The following is a 22699-nucleotide window of genomic DNA, read 5'->3' on the forward strand; positions in this document are numbered from 1 at the left end:
CGCATCCTAGATCATATTCATACAAAATATACGAGAACATATATAGAGTCGATATTTCTCTAGTTTAAAGTCACGCCACTTGTCACTTGATCTCTGCAGATGCAGGGAAAAGTTAATGAACTTGGCTAAAAGTGCTGAGTGGTATTGAGCGTATTGCATATGACACATTTTTGCCCCTCTCTCTCCCCTCCCACCAATGTGAATAGCTGAATATATCGGATCGGATCGAATCGGTTCGTCTACTGATCGCATATTTGGACGCTTAGTCAGCGAGCACGAGTCAATTTGAATCGCATTGAATTGAAATCGAATCAAATTGACTCGCTGCCAGTTGAGTTGTGTTGAGTTGCGTGGAGTTGACTTGAATTCACTTCAGTTGAAGTTCAAGTTGTTGATGTTGTTGTTCCTGTTGTTGTTGTAGGGTTCAAGCAACCGAACCAAATAGTTTTTGTTTTTGGCTAAGCAGCACGAAATGTGGCTATTAAATGGCCAAGTGATAAGGCAACTAGTTCCAAAGACAAAAACGCGTAATCATAAATTGTGGCAACCGTAGCAGCGGCTTCTTCTGCGTCGTTAAACGCTTAATAAGCTAAACCGGTTCACCAAGAAAACAAAACCAACAACAAACTTCACAGCAATGGAAAAAACGGAAAATATAAATAAAATTATATATTTAAAACAAAACCAAACGAGCATGCGACTTAATGCATGCAAATGTCACAAATATGCATTAAATTAAGATTCATCAGCGCACCCAAGCCAACCATTTAGCCATCCAACAAATCTGGCCAAATAAATCCAACAAATCTTCGGCCAAGAACGAAACAAGATTAACATTCTAAGCTGTTCCGATCAGTCTTACAAAAGCAATCGAAGGCCTAGGTTAGCACTCTTTATTTTTTAAATAAATTTACACAATTTTATAAACAAAAATAAGTAAAAAATTGAATTAAATTTGTATTCAAAAAATGTGTATATATTTATAACAATTTTAAATTCAGCATTTGTATTAAAATCCCCAAGAAAATGAACTTTTTCTTTGCTTTAATATTTCTTCAACTTTTAAAATGCAAATAATTCTTCGAATCATTTATTTCTTTCGAAAATATATACAAGATTTATAATTAGAATACAAATAAAAATATTTTATTTTCGCATTTGAAACATTGTTTTCAATTATTTTTATTTTAGTCATTTTTTTTTACAAAAATAAAATAATAATTTTTTTTTAAATATTAAAAAAAACGATAAATATAATGAGATAATAACATTCTTTTTTTCTAGCAAAAATTCGATTAATTTTGAATAATCAGCAAAATGTCAACAGATTATATAATTGGTCTTCTTTTTTATCTATCAAATGTATATACTCTTGAGTTAAAAGATAAAAGAAAACAGTTTATTTTTGGCAAATTTTGTCATTCTCTAAAAATTATGTTCTTTTATAACTTAATATTCTTCTTTTATACGTACATATGTACATATATCAAATGTAGATAATCTTAAGTTAACATAAGTTCAAAGATAAAAGTCAGCGAATTATTTATTTGAAATTTTATCATTTACTTAGAATTATTTTCTTTTACAAAAATAAAGAATGAAAATTCATAATTAAATTACAAATTTTTGCAAAATGAAAGCTTCGTTTTAAAAATTTCATCGTGTGTGTAGTGTGCACAGTTTGGGAAGCACTGGTACGCACTATCAGGTGTTTGGCTGGGTTGTGGCCTATCAGATGCCGCTGGAGCGCGTCATGTTGCCTTCGCTTATCAACTTGGCAACAATGACATGAGCATGAGAAGCAACAACAACCAAGAGCAGCACCAAACTATGCCACACACACAGACACACACACACACACTGTGCTCTATTAGTTAGTTATATCTTATCGGCAATTGACTGGCAATGCTCAACTATGCGCTTTCCTTTCCTACCACTCGAGTACAATATAGAACGCTTTACATTTTTAACTTAATTGATTCGACAACAAGGCAACAATTACAACAAAAAGCAACAACAACAACAACGACAACAACTAAACTTGGCTGACTAAGCAAAGGCAAGCAAGTAAAAATAACATGACGACAGAGCCTCATAATTAGCTAAATATTTCGGCAAACAAAACAAAAGGCCATTGAAAACTATTAAAGAAATCGAAAAAAAATTGAAGAAACGACGAAGCTTATTTGTTTATCGACAGCGTTTGTAATGCCTTGAAATATGTTAAATGAAATGAGGGTATTTGAGATTCGTCTTGGGCTTAGCTTACATACATAAATATATGCAATAGGAAATTAATTAATTAGCATAATTATGCATTTATTGCTGCCTCATTTGATTTTTGTTGTGTGGCTTTTATGCTTTGTTTACTAATTAATTGACTGCCAACGTCCAATAGCAACAAATTGCTTAACTATTGCTTTTTATCATTTATATTGTTATTGAGTTTCATTTTCGTTTTTCCAGTTGGCGATGTAAAACGCTTTTGGCAATTAACGCCCCAAAAGTCTTCGGCTTCAATTAATTCAAATTGATGAGCAATTGCCACAAACTGAAGGAGGAGATCTCGCCTCAATTCCCCATCGGGTAGCAGCAGCTTCTCATTCTTTAATTTTGAATATATTTTTTGTTTTTAGACAATTTGTAAGCGGCATTGTCATGCTCCAGCTGCGAGTGATGCAACTCCCTTCTCGAGACAGTCGCCAGCATTCCAAAAAAAGTACTTGGATAATCAACCATCTACTCATCAGCCAATATATTGAGTGTTTAATTTCCACGAAAACATATACACACACAAGATTTTTGATTATAAATTGGCGCATATTGAAGAGTTGCAGCTGTTGATGTCACCCCAAAATACACAGAAAATAACCGCATCTGGTGGCAAAGTCAACACACCCAAAAGTCTCGCTCCCAACCCACAAAAAAAAAAAAAGCCGAAAACAATGATCTGATCTATAGTTAAAATACAATATATAAGAAATTTCATAACAGCTGCACTGATCGTTTATTTGCTGATTGTGATTTATTATGAAGCCCTCCCGAAAACCAATTTTGAGCAATTGAAACAATTTTGAAAGGAAATTAATCCACAAATGTGTTTTTTTGCACCATAATGTAATAAGCTCAACTTGTGATTTATGCCTTGGCGATAGCATCTAAATAAGACATTAAGATTTACATCACTTGATTCTATTTAACATTTTTCATTCAGTTAAATTTTTAATCTTAACTCGGAGATCAGCTTGCGAAGGCTGGTGAGAAACCGTTTTTTTTTTGTTCTGTCGGTTTTTTTTTCTATTTTTGGCGACACTTTGTAGACACGTAACTAAATCCAAAACAAACCGAAAAATTTGATTAATATGGAAATAGATAAATGGAGTTCAGATCATGAGAGCTCATGCAAATGGGAAAGCATTAATTACACAGACAAAAAGAAAAAAAAAAGCGAGACACGATTGCTATCACAAAATTCGATGGAAAAAACTGGAAACGAGCAGGAATTACCAACTAGCTGAAATAGAACCAGTTCAGTTTTAATATTTTATCAACAATTCGAATCAGGAAATCAAGCATTGTCGAAGCAATTCGATAGCCGCCCAACATTGCATACAAAATACACAAAATATACAAAATATAATTAATATCCTCTCTGTATGCCAAGCATCATCGTCATCATCATCATCATCATCATCATTGCCTTCATCATTATTAGTTGGATTGTAATTCAACAATTGAATGCAATTTTCTAAACATTTTTATGATAGCAACTAATGCAAATGTTATTCGTAATGGCATTTTGCTCGCCTTAATGCTTTTTCTCGCTCATTGAAATGTTTATTGTTTTTAGTTTTAGTTTTAGTTTTTGTATCGCTTATTTTTACTTTTTAGTTTCTCAGCTTGTTAATTATATGGGCAGCTGCTGCCGCTGGGTGGCTGTAGATGACACAATACGCTTACAGAGCGAACAGACAAATGGATATATACTCGTATTTGTTTGAATAGATGAGACACCCACTCATCGCAGTGTCATTTTCTGCATTTTGTAATCACTAAAAGGCAAAAATTGCGACAGTTGGGGAATGGGGAATGGGGCATGGGGATTCTTCTCTCTTGCTGTCTGTTGTCTGTTGTCTTTTTCTATTTTCAACATTTACGCAATGCACAAGTCAAACAATTATTATTCATAAACGTCGACTAACGAATGTGCCAGACAAATATTGTATTACAAAAACAAAACAAAAAACAAAGAAATGAAAATATATAGAAAATCAAATTGGTTTACATTTATAACAATGAAAGCCGGCGCCCAGAGTTTATTATTTAGCTGTGTTTAGACTACGATCGAAATCGAAACGAATCGAATTAAATAATAAAGCATTGCAGCAGCATTCCAAGTGTCTGTGTTTAGACATTTGAGATGTTGTTCCTTGACAAAGTGTCGCACATGCAAATATTTACAGTTTTACAGGCGCAAGGATTGACAAGCGCTGATCGCAAAACTGTAAATAGAACAAATGTTTTGTTGCTGCAGATTGTTCATCGCATTTATGAATGCTTGAGTTTGATTGTTGTTGTTGCTGTTGTTGTATCTTGTATCTTGTAGATATTGTATCTTGTATCTGTCGCGGTGACTATTTTTAGATGTTTGCCTCAGACATTTGGCTATTACAAAATGCATACATCAGCTTCTCGCTATGTTGTTTTTGTTGTTGTCAGTTGTTGGACGTTGGCCAGCTGTTTTTTTTTTTGTTTCTTGCCCCCGGCTGTTGCCCATGTTGTATTTTAGGCCAGTTTTGGTTGGAAATAAACAAAACAGCGAAGTTGAGAGAAGAGTGCGAAGTAGCAGAAGGGCAACTGGGGGATGACTAATTGTTGATGCTCCCCTCGCATATAGCCACATACATCTAATAAGTGGAATAAATGCCCCCAAAAGGCGGAAGCGCCGGCCTGCCAATTGTTAAAGCCAACACTTTACACTGCTATCAGCAAGTGGGCGCAGCATATGGAGAAGTGGGCTAAGAGGGAAACGCACTTGCATCTAATAATACATATTTGCTTAAAAGTAATGCACGTTCACTCGAAGCGTACAACGTTGCGCTTCTCTCTCTTTCGCTGTCTCTCTGTCTCTCTTTCTGTGTCTGAACTTGAAGCTCAAGTGTCAAACAGTTGGGCAAACGACACAGCAACACAGCAACAGTCGAGGCAGCAGCAGCAGCAACTGTTGCTCGTGTGCGATTGCAATTGCAAATTGTCAATTTCTTGTTTGTTGCCTTGGGCGATTCCAGTGCAAATTGCAAGCGAAGATCGCAAGTTATACACGCATCATTTAAGATACATTTAAATATTTTGTGTTGTATCTATGTTCGCACTCGCTCTCTCTCTCTCTCTCTCTCTCTCTCTCTCTCTCTCTCTCGTTCTTTCTCTTTCACTCTCTAGGGGGTCACGGGGTGTCGGCAACACATGCGTTTTAGCTGTGGCAACATCTTGTGCCCATATGTTGTGAAAACAAACAATTGAAAAAGTCGAAAGCAACCCAAGCGCACAAGATGAAAATTCATCTCGAGAATTGATTTGCTGTGGCACAAAGCACTGTGGTAATTCTTCTTGTTGTTGTTGCTCTTGCTTTTTGTGGCAACTGTTTGCTGTCGTTGCAAATATTTTGACAGAGACAAGCAGACAGACAGAGAGACTGAGAAAGAGAGAGCAAGAGTGTGAGACTTTGACTGAAACCCGATGACATGCAGGCCACATATGTCAGTCTTCTTTCGCTATATAGAGATACATATTCTGCACACAAAAAAGATCACATAGATACACACACATACAGTCACACTGTGCGATCTTTTAGCTGACTGTGATTAGCGTATGACAGCTAAACACTGTTGGCGCCAACAATGACTAGAGCTTTTGACTTTTTGATCAGCTAATTAGTAGTGCAGCAAATAGTTTGCAGTTACATACAAGTAAATCGGTTTAATGTTGCGTATGCGCAATTTGCAGTTAACAGTTTTTGTTACGCATACGCGGAGTAACTTCATTCTATGTGCATACAACCAATTCTTATAATTGATTTATGCTTTTCGCAGAATTAAATGTGCTTGCTCTTACTCTCTCCCCCCTCTTTCTCTCTTTCTCTGTCGCTCCTTGTGGTGGCATGATAACGCACGCCAAGTTGCAGCAATCGGGACTTTCTGTTGAAGTCCAATGCGGATTGGCCTCATTTACGCAATTTCCGATGCGATAAAAATCATTGATGAACTCAGAGTTGAGCCGAAAAAATAATACGAAATAATAAATTGAATTTGAAATAGCATTTGCCACATTTATTTCTTGTTGTTTTTTGTGAAATGTTAATTTAAGAAATTATTTCATTGCAAGACGACGGACAACAGCGATGACTTCGACTACATGTCATTAACAGGGCAGATAAGAATTTTTGCTATCAGCTCTCAGCTCATTATGATGGGGGCAAACACACACACACACACACTCGCACACACGCACACTCGCACACCCTTGCAGATAGATAGAGACACTTGCTCTGAATTTCACAAACAGTCAAATTGGCAAACCCAAATCACATGAACCAAAAATCCAAAAATCTCATAAAAATATAAAGAATCTTATTCAAGTGTCGTTGCTTTATTCGAGATTAAGATAACCCCGTGTGCTTGTGTGCTTGACCCGATCGAAGCCAAAAACAGACACAAAAATAATTGTTTCGATTTAATTAGAGGACAGTGCCGTCGCCTATGAAATCCGGTCTCAGTCGATGATACGAATTAGTGTCGCATATAGAGCAACAAACGCTCGATCTTAATATATATATTTTTTTTTTTTTTTTCTTTTCAAACAAACCCAACTCTATTTCTCTCACCCTCTTTCTCTCTATCTCTCTTTCTTTCTCTCCCTCTTGCTCTGTCTCTAGTTGCGACTCTCCGTGATATGCTGATAAGTAATGCGTACACAAGTGTTTTTTTTTTTTTTTGTCGATTCGACTGCCTACTTCTATTTTTACCATATAATTTTTATGCAACTTTACGACTTTGTGTGTGGCTCATTTTCATTAGGTTTTTATTAATTTGTTACAAATGAGCAAAGGTCAACAACAAGCTAGTGACTGAGACTAAGTATGTGTATACATACATACATATACAATAGTATGTCTATAAATTGAATTCTGCTTTTTTTTCTTCTTCGTTGTACGATAATGTTGAATATTATATGTATGTAAAATAGTTCAAGTTCGTTCGCTGGCACTTTCGGGTGTTGTGTCATCGCCTATAGGGAAACTAGATCATGCGAGCAGCGTTCTTTCTCTTTTACTATCTCTCTTGCTTTCTCTTTCAGACTGCTGAAGTAAAGATTGTTGAGATGTTGCCACCCAACTATCAGAAATGTTTCCCTTTTCGCAATTTATGTTATTCTTTGATGTATCCTTTGATTTTCAGTCAGTTTACTCACCTTTCCATTACTCAGCGATACGTGGCAGGCATTGAGCACAAGGATAACAGCAAAGAGACGCCACAGGAGCGACAGCGTGTGTCGCTGGGATCCCGTTGATCCCATGGTTATATATTTTTATTTTATTTTTTGATTTGTTTACGAGTATATATTTGATTTGGCAGCTATTTGGCTATTTAAATTATTATATTTATTTAGTATTCTTGTTTTGTAAATTGTAAAATGGGCAGTTTTTAGGTTCGTATTCGAGGTGTGTGTTTGTTTTCAATGCGTTTCGAAAAGAAAAGGTTACGATGTTATATATGGCACTGTAATGAGTAATTTGTTGTATATTTTTGTTTAAAGGCAAAACTTTTTAATTCAGTAATTGTCACGGCAATTGTAAATGGTGTGAGGAAACACGCAATCTGACATCAAATTATTCAAGATCAGCAAAAATAATAACAAAAAAAAAAAAGGGAAGAGCAAAAAAAAATAAAAATCAACAAAAAATAAAAGTTATATGCATGAAACCAAAAGCCGCAACCGCAAAGCCAAAAAAAAATGAAAAGAAAACACAAAACGAAAAAAACGAAAAGGGGAAAAAGCCAAGTCAAAACGCGAATTCGCCAGAAAACGCTGGCTGAGAAACAGATGAAGAAGACGCAAACGGAACGAAGCGAATCGCTATGGAACGGGAAAGGGAATGAAAGAAGAAGCTGCTCAAAATTCCGCAATCCTAAAATGATCAGAAAGCTTTTTCAAATAGTTTGCTTTAGCCTTCATTTTTAGATTTGTATTTATCGATTATTGCTTTGCATTTAATTGTAATTGCATTTGTCGGCGTTTGGTTTCGATTTGCATTTCGCGCGCGGCTTTTCAAAAATGTTTTCAAAAGTCTTTTTGGCCACTGTTTGCCCGTTTCGTTGCTCGATTATCATGTGTGTATCGATTATTTTGTTACGTTCTTAATTCTTGTCTCGCTTCTTCTTTTGCTTATTAAATATGCCTAGCCCTTGGCGCACTCTGTTCGCTTCTTTCTTCCTGCCTTCCTTTCTTTTTTGCTGCACTAAAACGGTTCAACGCAGCAAAGCGAAAGCGAAGCGCACGAAAAAGACGAAAAAGCGGCAAAGAGCGGGCAGTAGAGACGCAAGCAACGTTTTCAACGATCCTTCGGCGCGCGCGGTTTTCATTTATTGCGAACTGTATCCTTCGAGGCGGACAACAACCAAAAAAAAAAAGAAAACAAAACAATTTTCACTTGATTTGGACACTTTAAAAAAAATATATTGCACTTGAACAGCCACAAGAAGGAAACAACACCAACAACAATTGTGTGAGACAGCCAGGCGGCCAGGCGTCGCAGTCGCAGCCGCAGTCGCAATCGCAATCGTAGTCGAAGTGGCAATCGCAGTCGCAGTCGCAATCGTAGGCTCCAAGAACAACGCACCGAAAATTGTGCGACCGTCTCGTACAACGGCGCGCAACCGAATGTCCAACTGGAAGAACTTTGACAGCGACGCTGCTGACACCGTTGAAGACAGCACACGAACGACCCGCGAATGTAAAACCGAACAAGACCCGAAGAGCCAAAGCACACATGTACACACACAAGCACACGCAAACATACTCTCATACATACAGGCGCAAGCACACATAGCCAAATGCACTAATGCTGCGACGAAACTCAACGTGCAAAGTCGCCGCATGTTTTACCGTGACACAACATGAAATAAGACATGTTTTAGTTATGTTCGTAAGTGCTCAAGGAAAATTTATGTATATCGAATGGATTATTAGCAATTGCAAATACAGTTTTGGTTACAAAAAAATTAACAAACTTAAATGATATTAAATTGTATATGATTTTTACTATATACATGTATCTTCATGTAATGACATAATATTAATAATTGTAATTTAAAAAAACTCATAGTTTATACTTAAAAAATAATATTTTATTTTTTCATGTGGCATTAAATTTTATCATTTACAAGACACTACTCCCTGGAAGATTTACTGCAACCCACATTGAACCACTGTGCACCGTTAACGTTAGCGTTGGCGGCGAAGTTTTGCGTTGTTGTTCTTGTTATTTTCAGTTCCTGACTTATGGCTGTAGCCCAACACTGAAGTGAAGCGCAGCCGCCGTTGACGTCTACGCAGACGTTGACTGCATTTGCCAAGCCTGTTGCGTTGCTGTCGCTCACACTCTCTCTTGCTTTGCGCTCTCTTCCATGCTCTCTTTCACCAAAGTAACTGCGCTCTCTCCACTAACTTCGTGGCGTGGGTGGCTGCGCTGCAGCAAAAGTTTATCGCTGCGCTCTGCGCTTGTGCGACTAACTAACGGATTGTGTGTGTGTGTTCTCATATTTATCGGCAACAGGATGCAAAGTTGGTGCTCTGCACTAATTTAGTTCCATGGGAAAAGTGTGTGTGTGTGTGTGTCTGTGTGTGTGTACTCGAGCCCAGGGCCCAACCCCAGATGCTTTATCTCTGTCAGCTTTGGACAGCGAGTACACATTTAACTGGAACAATAGCAACAACAAATGCAGAGCCGTTGCTCACTGCGACTCCCGATTCTTGCTGTCGCTGTCGTTGATGTTAACGGTTAACGTAAACGGCGACAGCGACGCCGAAGTCTGCGCTCCACTGACGCTCTGTAGGTCAACTGATAAAATGGCGTGAAGAAGCCAACACGAAGCAAAACAGCAACCCAAATGCAACACCAACTGATAATGCACATACATACATACATACATATGTACATGCATGTGTGTGTATGAATTTATTGTGAGTGAGATTTTGTTTGTTTGTTTCGCTAGATGGCGCTGTTGTAATAATGGTGTATGCATTTGCCATTAGTTGAACTCTTTCTTTTTAACTTTCCAGCTTTCCCAATACCTTACTGTGTTTGCATTTCACACCATTTGAAACAATTACTAGCATTTATTTCCTATTATTTACTATAATGAACGTAAATATTTTCCAATAATATTTTTATTTATTTGTCGTCCTTTTTAAATGATATATATTTATTTTAGCATACCCTTTTGCAACACAACGCATATAGGGTATAAACAGCGAACTAAAGTGCAAACAAATCGCCTACAAATGAGAGAAGTCAGAGCTTTAGGTTAGTTTACATAGGTCTTTTACTGTTTTCACTTTCCACTCAGTTTTTACGACTTGAAGAAAGTGCGTAAGTGTGTGTTTGTCTACTAACCTATGTTAAATGCGGGTTACTAAGAATGACACTTTAATTTAATTATCACTTACCTTTATTATATAATTTATATTTATTTTGCCTTTATGGTAGATTAGATAGATTAAGTAACGTTTCAGATCTGTAGTAAATTTATTTACAATTTTATCAATTGACATTTGCAAAAATTATTTAAAAAAATTTTTTTTTCATATTTCATATTTTCCATTTTGTAAATTTTATTTATGTATTTAAAATATATAATTTGATGGAACATTATTATTTATTATATTAATCGAATAAAATTAAAATTTAAAATATTTGGTATATTAAATAATAATTAAGTTTCATTATTATCTATTTTTATTTATATTTGAACTCATTCTCTTGTAGTAAATTTTGGAAAGAGAAATGCAAAATATTATTTTGAAACTGGAAGATCGTTCATACTATATGTAAAATGTATTAAATTTATTTTTAAGTTGACCTTGTAAATTTATTAATTGATATTGTAAATGTCTACTTAATATTTGTAGTTTTATTGCATATCATTTAATTTAGCATTTTCTACGAAAGATTAATAATTAATAATTTTTAAGACAATACTTAAATTTGTTTAATCTATATACATATTTTTTAAATTTATATGATCTGAAAATCCAATTTTAATATTATTTTATTTTTCATACTTATTTTCACTAAAGATTTTACAAAGTGTATATATTAAAATCATTTATTGAATATCAAAAATTATAATGAAAATGTTATATTTATATTATTTACTTTTAATTATTCAGAAGAAAATTCAAAATAATAATAAACATTACATTTTTAGCACTTTTGAATATTCATTTGAATATTCATTTCTGAAATTTATTATGTGACTCATTTGATGTAAGATCAAAAGTGTTTGCACATAAAGAATTTTGAGCTGCTGTCCTGCTGTCACAAATTGGCAACATCGCTTGCAACATCGTGTGGCAGCCGAGTCACAAAGCCTCCCCTAACTCCACCCGCTGCTCCCATGAGGCACGCACAGTCCAACACGGTTTCAACTGAGCCACCCACAGCAGGCGGGCTTCCCATTGGCGCCTTGCGGCTAAGCGGCAAGCTGAGCGCATGCGTCAAAACCGTCGACCAACAGTTAACACTCCATGCCACCTCCCCCCGGCAGCTTGCCTCACACCGCCAACAGACGGCAACCGACCAATGGACGTGTTGCGAATACCCCCAAAAAAAAAAAAAAAAACAAAAAGATAAAGACAAGACAAGCAAAAAAAAAAAACGAATCAAACGAAAAAGCAAAGTTTCAGGCAATAGATTTGGATTTTTTGTAGCTTCCGTTCTTGATAGTCTTGAATTCTAAAAATAAATCATCTTAATTACTAAATGCTAAAGCTGTTGGCTGTTGGCTGCTGGCTGTTAGCTGCTGTTTGCTGTTTGCTGTTAAGCTGTGCTGCTGTGAGTCTGGCTATCAATAAGTAGCGACCTGTCATATCAGTTCAACCGCTCACTACTTATTTGGGTCAGACTCAAGAACACGCAGCACTCTGAATCTATAAACATATGTACATTCAACAACTTGATTTCGTTTGCCTGCCTTCTGCAGAGTCAGAGGTGGCCAGAGCTTATCAGCCGCATTAACATATACTATACATCACGCATATGCTACACACATATACATACATACATACATACATACATAGTATAGTATATAATAATTCAAAGTCTTGCGGATTATGTGAATGAAGTTGGGCGCCTCCATTATCAACGGCAAAATAATGCTTTATCAACATCAAAGACATTGACGCAAAATCGCTGCTGCTGCACTCAAATGTTAAGGCCACGAAATTCACCTCAGCTGCTTTTGGCTGTTAGCACAGTTTGATGTTTGGCGTTTTCACAGTTTTACAGTGATTGTGCGTAGACTGGCTGCACAAGCTTTTAGCCAAGTCAACAAAAGCTCAACTTTCAAAGCTTCGTCTAGCCAATCTTTTTATCGTATTCCAACTTTTTAGTTTAGCATCCAATTTTTGGTAGTTAAATTGTTAATCTTTTACTTAAATTGTTTTTACACCTTCAGACAGCTAAATTACTTTAAGAATTGATGAAAATATATTATATGATGAGAAATATTAAAATGCAGAGATAATATATTATCTACTATTCAATCTAGAAAAAGATATTATTGAAGCAAAATTTTAATCTTAAAATAAAATGTTTTCAGTTTGAAAATGCAAATTTAGTATAGAAATCTTGATTACAGATTGTTTTAGTCTCACAATGTTATTTCAAGATTGTTTTTTTAAGATAAAAAAAAATCTTAAATCAAGATTATTGAATTTAAATTTTTTTTTCTCTATGTGTAGAACAGTTGACTAAGCCAAAGAAAAATCAAAAAGTATTAAATAATAAATTACGGCTCCGATTTGTTTTAACTTTTTTTCATACCATATAGTATTATATATAGTAAAGAATTATAAAAGTAAACAATTTTTTCGATTATTTATAACCTTAGTCAAAAATCATTATCTTCTCATCATCTTTAAAATAAAACTTGTTACAATTACTTTTCATGATAAGAAAATTTAAGAGTTTCAAAAATAAGGTCACGAGTTTATTTGTTATTCGCAAGGTCTAAGTAATATATGTTTTAGCAAGAATCCAATAATATATGTTATATGAACATCGAATTAACGGAAAGAGTTTTAGAAGGAAACTGTGCAGCAATAATATATTAATGTTTTTATTGCATTTAATGGTACTTAAGTGTTTTAACTTAAAAACATGCAAAATATGAAATATCATATTCTTATAATATTTCATCTTCGATTGGCTTTTTTTTTTTGAGTAATATTACAATATCAATTGGCTATTTAAGTTAAGACAATTTCTGTGCAAAGATTTTAAAGTGGTTAAAAATAGAATTTGAAAAACTAGCAAAATACTTTTTTATATAAGAATCAAAAATGTAGAGAAGATAAAAAAGGATTTCGTAAGCTAAAATTGCTGCGTAAAAATGCTCGACATAAGCTGGCGCGTTGTTATTTGATATGTGAGTCGGCAAATTGGAGAACATAACACTTGGCGTGTGATTAATATGCCAATAAATGTACAATTGTTTAGCTAATAGATACAAACATCGTGATAGGGTGTTATGCAAATACATCCTGCGTTTAACGTGGCGTATACGTAACGAATAATAGTCAATCGTCAAATATGTAAATTGATGCTTTAATTACGTTGTCAGCAAATACAAGCAAATATATTCCTACTATTCATGTTCGGTAAACTTATTTACGTATTTGGACATTGCTTTTGTGTATATATTATTCACATGATTGCATTGCACATTGCATTAAGTGTATGTGTGTGTGTGAATTTGCAAATGTGAAACAGCATTCGGCGAGTTAGTCATCAGTATTTGTTCAAAAGTACATTTCTATTCGTATCTACGAATTAGTCACTACGATTTCTTAGACTATGATTAAGTTTGGATGCAGACAATTGTACTTTTGTATTATTCAGTGGAATTTTAATGATTAAAAATGTATATCGAAATGATGTTAATTTGCATTGCTGTCAGCTTTTTATAGAGACATTATTTAAAAGAGACTTTTGAATACAAACTAAGTAAATTTATTAACTAAAGCGATACATATTTAAAATGTTATCAGTAAATTAATGTAGAAATCAAACTCAGTTTTAAATGAATTACACTGAAAAAAAACAGAAACTAAGAACTCAGAAAATCTAGAAATTCTCAAAATAAGACTAAAACCAGTAAGTAAGCTACAGTCGAGTGTACTCGACTATGAGATACCCGCTACCTATTTTGAATGCGGTTTTATTTTTAAAATATACCGAATTAATGTACCGCAAAATACATAAATATTCCAAGGGTTGTGTATTTTGGTATATTTACATAGTACCATACAATATGTGGTATTAATCCTAAAATATACCAAAATAATATACCACAAAAATACTGAAATATAACAAAGTTTGTGTTTTTGGTATATTGGTATAATGTCTTTCAAAATATACCACATATGTATATATGTATATACCATAGAGTGCAAAATATACCATATTATTAGCCAAAGACTATAGTTACTATTGTATTTATAAACAAGTAAGCTAGCTACAGTCGAGTGTGCTCAACTGTAAGATACTCCACACCCATTTTGAATAAAAACAAAACAGTACGATATTAATTTTAAAATATACCAAATAAAAATACTGCAAAAATATTAAAAACATACCAAATGGTATGGCCTTATATTGTTATAGTGCAACATTCAAAATATACCATACAGTACAAAATATACCAGATTGTCAGCCAAAGCAACTAAAACCCGAAGTAAGTTTTTTCCCCTTAAATAACTTATACAATTTGCTCTCAGAGATCTAAGATAAAAAGCATTACAATTCATCCTAAAAATTATAAATGAATTATTCTTCTACTTTTACGTTTTCCATTAATTTATTTCCATTAAAAACAAAATGAAATAAAGTGTAACGAGTGTAATGCATTTGTATTCAATTTACATGCGAATCGAGTTAACAAACAGTAACGACGACTAAAACGCAACCAGCGCTAAATGTTGCCGCATGCGGCATGCCACATTCTGTTGCATGATTGCCAGTACCTCTAGCAGTCACGTGTTTGATGTTGTGGCAACTTGTTGTGCGACGTTTCTGCTCCTGCTTCTGCTCCTGCCTCTGCCTCTGCTCTTGTATACGTAAGTGTGTAAGTGCGCTTTTACGCCCATTTTGTTTGGGTGCCACAAAAAGTTGCGGCATTTTTCGTAATTTCCATTTAATTGTCGCTGTAAATAATTCACTTTCCCCTCACTTTGCATTAAGTTGACTCTATTCAACACATACATACATACTTGCATATTTTTAGCTGCAGCGCACATTTCATTCCACATCCACATTCGCACATCCTGCAAAACTTTTGCGGCTTGTTGTCCTTCTCCCAACAACATTGTTGCATGTGCCGCTTTGCCACCAACTTGTGGACGCACACATGTAATTGTGCATCGCAGGTATTCAATTGAGTTGCACAAGTTTTCGACTATGTGGCAATTGACAATAGATTCTGCCTTCATCAAACACAGCACTGCACAGTGGTCTAATACGCGGTGAAAAAGTGATGCAATTTTTATTGGTTACAATGTATATTAAATTTATATATATATTTATTAAAATATTAATATTTATATTTAAACTATTGTTAATTATTAAACATTTTTAATATTTCCTTTAAATTTTATATATTTATCTTTTTTTTTTTTTAATTTTGTTTAGTATGGCTTTCCATTCTTTAGCAATTAAATTAATAATTTAAATTCAAATAAATATTATACATTTATTTTAATTTACTCTAGTTTTTCTATTCTGTGGCATTTTAATTCTTAATTTAAAATCAAATTTATAAAATAATATTTTGTTTAGTTATTTTTAATTACCATACTATTTCTCCTTTATGACAATTTAATTTTTAGTTTATATCCCAACAAAACTATTAATTTAACACTTTGCAAATATTAAAGAAGAAACCGAGAAACTTTTATGTCAAGAAAAGACATTTTCATCTTTAAGATAAAGATTAATTATTATATTATTATACTATATATAACAAAAAACTGTTAGCATTTAATAAACAAATTGTTTTCTTTTCTTTTCTTAAAAATCTAACCCCTTTTTTTAATTCGATTTACAATTTATACTTAGGTAAAGTAGTTGCATACTTTAAGGCGCTGTTCGAAATGAAATTAACTGTAAAAGAAAGCTTAAAACACAGCGAAACCAGTTAATAGTTTGACATCGTAGCTAAGTGGCATAGTAATTGAATACAATTTACTGCGAGCATGAGCTAAATTCCAATTGTATCAAATTAGCATGCAGCAAGCGGCATTTAAGGGACGCAGAAAATGCGCGCAAGGACTTTAGAAAATCAGTGAAATAAAGGAGGTCGAGAGCATAAGAAAAAGGAGCGCTAAGCATTATTAAATATTAATTAAATTTGTGTCAGTGTGCGCTGTGTGCTGTCCCTCCCCCGAAGCAATGTACAAAACTTTTGACACACTTTTTCTACCCTCTTCGCCAATCGCAAGGGTAAAAAAGCTCACATGTCAGAGGGTGTGTGTGTGTGTGTTTGTGTGTGAGAGGCTTATGACCTGGCTGGAAGGGAGGGGTGGGGGGTTGGGAAACCCTTGACAAATTGCACTGCTTAAACGATTTTGAATTTCATTTTCCATTTTCATTTTCTTAACAACTCGACGATTGACAGTTTCGATTTGGCCAAATTCATTTCAATAAAATTTCTCAAGCCATTTGCCCTTTGCCCTTTGCCTTTGCCGTTGCTTCTGTTTCGCATTTTAAGCACGGCTCACTTTGAACTTTGCCACGCAACCAAGTTGCTAATCGTTGACCATTTCCCTTCATTCGTCCTCTGATTTACACATTTTTGCTCATTTTATTATTCTTCTTGTATTTTTTTTTTTTTTTTTGGTTGCTGTATTGCTTTTTGGCAACTTGCTTTTACCTTAATTAAGGTCAAAGTGCGTGTGCTTTCGCCCACACACACAAACACACACATACGCATTTGTGACACCATTGAATTTTGCCCATCAATTTAATTGACGAGCCTGTTTTATCGGTCCGGTGCCAATCGCATTGAGCATTGAGCGGCTTCTTCGAGCGGGAGATGAACTGGGGGAGGGGGGGGGGGGGGGGTGGGAATTCTTTGGGGACATTTACAATTTCAAATTACAACAATAATTACAACACTTACACAATGGTCGAGTTGGGCTGGCAAAGAAGCTGCCAAGCCAAATTTAATGCCATCAAATTAATTAAAATCTATTTCGATCAAATTTACAAGAAATTTGCCAAAATACTTTCTGCGTTTCCAAGGGCTTAAGTTTCGTGCGCACCTTCGACCCTCTCACACCCTGTATCCATCGAGCGATTCGTGTTTTAGTTTTTTAGTGTCTCTGAGAGCTTAATGTAATCAATGTAATGTGCAATACACAGGGTATTTTGTAGTCGATCAGCAAAATAATGTAAGTGTCTAAAAAATATTCCACTAATCAATGTAATGTTTAATATACAGGGTATACAACTCAGTAATGCAAATCAAGAGTATAAACAAGTAAGAAAGCTACAGAAAATAAACTTGATCGAACAAATATTATATCTCTATCTCTTATAGTCTCTGAGATCGTATTGGCATAAATTTATAATACCCTTCTACCCTGTGAGTAGCGGGTATACAACTTTTCATTCATGTAGGGCTTAATGTGCAGGGTATTTGCCAGTCGAGCGAAATATTTACAGTCGAGTTGTAATACTAAGTTATCAAACATAAAATGATTAAATTAAAATTAAAAGTTAAACTTGGTGCTAAGATTAATATAATAAATAAACAAAGAGAAATTGTATATAAAAAAAATAAAGAAAAAAATTATAAAATAAATAAGCAGCTGGAAAATTTAGAGTTTTTTTCCAGGGTATTAGACTGTCGAGCACATTCAATATGTGTTTTTTTTCTGTCGGTGAGTTACAAGTCAATTTTGTAATAAATTGATGCTAACATTTGTATAATAAATAATTAAAGAAGAATTATCTGGTACATAAAGGGAAACGCTGGAAATGACTTCCACATTTTTAATGTTTTTTTTATTACAGGGTATTTGGCTATCGAGCATGTTGAAAGCTATTTGTAAACAAAATTTGTATAAAGTAAAAATTTGTGGTGAAAATTTAAGAGACAACTAATTGTACATAAATAAATCGCTGGAAATGAATTTCACATTTTTCGAGTTTTTTACATTACAGAGTATTTGACTGTCGATCATGTTGAATGCGTTTGTTGTGTTGTGCCGGTGACTTACAAGTCAACCTTGATTTGTAAACAACGCATTTGAATGTGAAGAATATGAAGTATTTGAACAAATATTTATGTGTTAAAGTATTTATAACACAGCTCGGCACAGCAACAAAGTAACATAGTGTATAGCTCATTAATATGGCTCTTAGCGGGTTGGGCCTTTAGCATGTTTGGCCTAAATGAGTTCAGTGCGCTGGCTCATCAAAAGACCAGAGATTAACAGATAAAATAGATATTGCCGCACTGCTCGCACTGCCATAGCAACAACACCAACAAGAACAACAACAACAACAACAGAGAGGGCAATATGAAACGGCTCTAAACAGTTAACAAAAACAAAAGGAATTTACTCAACTCTTACGCATTTGTTGTTTATGTTTATTTGCTGCAAAGTAATTAAAAGGCAATCGCTGGGTAAATACAAATACACGAGTGCGAGAATCTGGCTTTGGACCCCGCCCATGCTTGCCACCTCCTCCGTCTCCGTCTCCCCTCCTCGTTCGTAGTACCATCCCCTCACAGGGTGGCACGAGTTAACTCTTTACATTTGTCACCCGTTGTCTCGGCATCTCTTGTGAACACCTCTTCTCATTTTTTTTTGCTTATATGTATACACATTTTTTTTTTTTGTTTTTGCTTAATAAAACGGCGAGTGTAAACAAAAGCAAAGCATAATAAAAATTCATCTGCAGCCTTCTGATTTTGCCACCAAATGGTTGCGCACCTTTCTCCGGTATCGCATTTTTATCTAAACAAAATATGTTGCCAAACGCCACGAGAGTCGTAAAAATCCAGAGAGCAATGCCGCCGGCCCCCTTCAAAAAAAAAAGAAGGTAAAAATATTATTCAAAGGTTCGAACAACTTTGGAGCGCACAAGAAGTAAGCCAACTAACAGTGAAGTGTGTGCAAGCAATTATAATCACTGAGCTGAGAGCAAAATACCCTTTGAGTGAGTTATAAACAACAAATAAATGTAAAATAAAAGTAAGTAATTGATTTTTCAAATTTCTATATTTATAATTTGTGATTCATCCATGAAAAGAATACATTAAATCGAAGTCATTTTAAAAGAAATTTATTTAAAAATTGTAATATTTAAAATTGATTTGAAAAATTTAATTATATTAAATATTTACTTACTAGTTGGGTGGATATGAAGTTTGAAGCTACTAATTTAAAAAATAATTTTAGCGAAAAAGTGTTATTACTAGTTTGGACAAGCTTTTTTTTTTTAGATAAATATAATAAATAAATCATCTATTGTCATCAATCCGTGTTTCTCCTTTACATTTTTCGAAAGTTCCAAAAGTAATGCACTTGCTGAGCAACTCCTTTAAGTAGATAAGCTTCTACAACTTTTTGGGAAGCGCATTTTTAATTAATTACAATAAGCAGCCTGCTTTTGAGCATCAGAAAAATTTTATAAAAATATAATATTTTGATAGGATTACTTTTTGTTCTACAAAGTTAATAATTTATTCGTATAACGAAATATAACTAAAATAAATATAATTTAAAAAAAATAAAATGAAAAACAATTATTTTTAATTATTAAATAAAAAAAGAAAAAAATGTAAGTATATTTTTTCGGTCTAATTTTATTTTCATACCTATTTTATTCAAGTTTTCTAAACATATTTATTTATAAATTTTAATTTATTTTACTAACCTTTCAATCATATGTGTTTAAATTGAAAAAATGTATACATTATTTAAATATTATTTTGAATTAATTTCCATTTTCATAAATAATTTTTTTATGATCTTTGCGATAACTAAATCTAAAATAACAAATTCAATATTAAAATCATTTTGTCTTTATTCATTTTACTACTATAATAAGCAATATTTAATTTAAAAAAATTAAAAAAAAACAATATTAATACTAATTTCTAATTATATAGATCATTTATTTTAGTAACTTTGCTAGAATAAATGACAAATGAAGTCAAAGATAGCAATATAAATATTCAAAGGAGAACAATTCAATAATAAACCTTTGACTATATCCGTTGTACAATTTGCAGCTATAGAGCTTTGATTTGATTAGACTGTATTCATTGCGGTACACAGTGGCATAATCTGATCAATCCAGCAATATGAGTTTGTTTTTCAGTGGCATGGAAATTATCTTCATATCTGTGGCAATGCAATAATGTTAATTCAGTTTCATTCCAAGCACATTTCAATGGCAATGCCATTCGACCAGTTGCAGTTCGGTAATTGAGTTGCAGCTGTTGACAGCAACGAATTCTATCTTCTTCTTCTCCTGTCCATTCCCTTATCACTTTCCTTTTTTTACTCGCTACCCATAGGGTAAAAGGGTATTATAACTTAGTGCCGGCAGGAAATGTATGTAACAGGTAGAAGGAGGCATCTCCGACCCTATAAAGTATATATATTCTTGAGCCAGCCGAGTCGATCTAGCCATGTCCGCCTGCCTGTCCGTCTGTCCGTATGAAACACTGGATATCAGAGACTATAAGAGATAGAGCTATAATTTTTTTTCGACAGCATTTGTTATGTTGGCACGCAGATCAAGTTTGTTTCAAAATTTTGCCACGCCCACGTCTGCCCCCGCAAATCAAAAAAATCGAATAACAAGCGTAATTTTAAAGCTAGAGATACGAATTTTGGTATATACAATAAAAACAATAGTAATTATGATTCCTGATTCCTGAATTTGATTGCGATCAGATAAAAATTATGGAAGTTATTAAAGAAATACTTTTGTATGGGCAAAAACTGATATATCGTGTCGTCTATGGTATATTTTGAATGTGGTACTATATCGATATACCAGAAAAACAATTTGGTATATTTTTAGTATTTTCGATATATTTTGAAAATAATACCGCAATATTTTGCCCTTATTAAAAATGGGTATCGGGTATCTTACAGTCGAGCACACTCGACTTCTTACTTGTTTCCACTTGCCATATTCCTTCAATGCTTTTGCAGTACCTACTTTAGTTGCCTTCCTGCTGCATTCACTCAATTTAACGCTTCATTTGCGAAACTTAGTTGCCTCTTTTGGTGAATGCGAATGCGAGTGCTGAGGATGACGATGAAGTGGCAGCAGGCGTTGCTCAGCCTGGACAAATAATAATAAGAAAATAGATTGTGCTGTGGCAAGCGGCAAAGTGACTTAAGAGCATTTCCATCTCCCCTTTCCCACCCCAGCCCAAGTGCAAGGTGCAAAACGGAAGTCCGCAGATGCTGCTGCCGATGACGATAACACGAACGCGAATGCGAACGACGAAGAAATTGAAAATGCGCCTTAATCTTAAGCTTGCTGCTGATTCGCAGGGGGGCATGCGGCATGTGGCACGCAGCAGCAGGTGAGTAGTGACCACAACTGGGCAGCACTTTAAATGAGCAAAAGAAAATCGCAGTAAAGTAAATAAACACCAAGTTCTTCATCATCTTCTTCTTCGCCCAATAAAGATTAAATGCATAAAGGTGAGGTTATGTTGCAATCTTAAAAAATATTGCAGATTATTGGAGGGCATAATTAATGCCAGGAAAAAACGCAAAAGCATTATTATAATTGCGTAGTAGGAAACTAAATGCGCAACAAAAAATAAAAAGAAAACGAATGCGCGTTTAGCTTACGATTTAATTATCGATAATAATTGCATAGTCCAAAATAATATTCATTTACACGCCATTTTGCGTAATCTCGTTAACGGTGCTTAATGAGTAGCAGGAGCAGAGCAGCAACAACAATAACACTTAGAGAAATAGCAACAACAGCAATAACGAAAACGAAAAAAGCTTTGCTCACATTTCAAGTCAAGTGCCGTCCATGTTGAAGCCGACGTCGCTGTCGCTTTCGCTGTCGCAGTCGCAGTCGCTGCCAACGTCAACTGCAACGCGCTGCAATTGTAGAGCATTTGCCTTTTGTTTTTTCGCCACTGCTATTGTTCTTTTTGTTATTGTTGTTGTTGTTGTTGTGCTATTTATTTAATTCTTGCTTGTTCGTATTTCTCATTTGCTGTAATTTCTGCCTGCAGCGGAAGAGGGCAAGAGCAAGAGCGAGAGAGTGCGACACAATAAAAAAAGAAGAAAAAGAGAAAGCTTTGATATTTGCGCGCATTGTTGTGCTGTGCTGGGCAGTGTTGTAAAACGAAACGTTTGCCAT

The 22699-nt window shown here is 34.4% G+C and overlaps 2 protein-coding genes across 21 annotated transcripts in view; both read right to left on the minus strand.

Moving 5' to 3' along the window:
* LOC117570136 (basement membrane-specific heparan sulfate proteoglycan core protein) overlaps positions 1–8952 on the minus strand; it is a 103819-nt gene extending 94867 nt beyond the window's left edge. For 13 of the 20 annotated variants that reach the window (XM_052007607.1, XM_052007626.1, XM_052007617.1 and 10 more), the window contains exons 1-2: positions 8774–8951; positions 7468–7775 (exon numbers count right to left, since the gene is read on the minus strand). The gene's annotated coding sequence lies outside the window, so the exon portion shown is untranslated. Of the gene's footprint in view, positions 1–7467; positions 7776–8773 lie in introns of all 20 variants that reach the window. The other 7 variants (XM_052007542.1, XM_052007536.1, XM_052007534.1 and 4 more) reach the window with 3 other exon arrangements.
* Positions 1–22699, minus strand: part of LOC117563229 (casein kinase II subunit beta) — a 124893-nt gene that overhangs the window by 6142 nt on the left and 96052 nt on the right. The window lies entirely within an intron of this gene.

This window comes from Drosophila albomicans, chromosome X, assembly GCF_009650485.2.
Source record: "Drosophila albomicans strain 15112-1751.03 chromosome X, ASM965048v2, whole genome shotgun sequence".
NCBI lineage: Eukaryota > Metazoa > Arthropoda > Insecta > Diptera > Drosophilidae > Drosophila > Drosophila albomicans.